At 37.2% G+C, this 616-nt stretch overlaps 1 protein-coding gene across 2 annotated transcripts in view; it reads right to left on the reverse strand.

Moving 5' to 3' along the window:
• Positions 1–297: 297 nt before the first annotated feature.
• Positions 298–616, reverse strand: part of LOC138965278 (uncharacterized) — a 16,655-nt gene continuing 16,336 nt past the window's right edge. For both annotated transcript variants that reach the window (XM_070337397.1, XM_070337396.1), the window contains exon 8: positions 298–616. This exon is cut by the window's right edge and continues 1,314 nt beyond it. The gene's annotated coding sequence lies outside the window, so the exon portion shown is untranslated.

The raw sequence follows: 616 nt of genomic DNA on the forward strand, positions 1-616 counted from the left end.
GTCCCCCTTGGACCAACAAAAAAGCTGGTCTGTCAACAACCCATCAAACATCTTATAATGTTGGTTTAGGGTAACGTGGCCAAAAAACATAGGGTCGGTAGGTCGGCTTTTTTTCTGTTAAATTTAGTAGATTTTAAAGGAGGTTACTACCCTTAGTCTCGGTTATTGTTCGCAAAATGTGCCAAAAGTTTGTTATTTTTTTAGAAATGAAAAAAAGTTATAGGGTCGGCGAGAACAAATAGGGTCGGTCGGCTTACCCTAAACCAACCATATATGTTTATTTGGCCTAAGCGCTAGTTGTTTTTGTTTTTTTTAAGAGTACTAGAAAGTGTTAGTAATTATATTAACGTGCAGAAACAAGTGATGATCTGTCGTACAGTCACATTACGGTGATATTCATAGACAACTGAAAAGAAACCAGGGACACAAACCATACGTATCACATTCTATTACTGTGATTAAAATGTCTAAGTATGTTGAAGGGGCTTTGCCCTGCTGAGAGATGGGCACTAACGTGAACTTTATTGTCAAACAGGGAAAATACACAGAGAGAGAACAAATCTACTCTATATCAAATCGTGAATATATACAAAGGGAATGGATCACTTTGGAAATG

The sequence above is a fragment of the Littorina saxatilis genome, linkage group LG4, assembly GCF_037325665.1.
Source record: "Littorina saxatilis isolate snail1 linkage group LG4, US_GU_Lsax_2.0, whole genome shotgun sequence".
Taxonomy (NCBI): Eukaryota; Metazoa; Mollusca; class Gastropoda; order Littorinimorpha; family Littorinidae; genus Littorina; species Littorina saxatilis.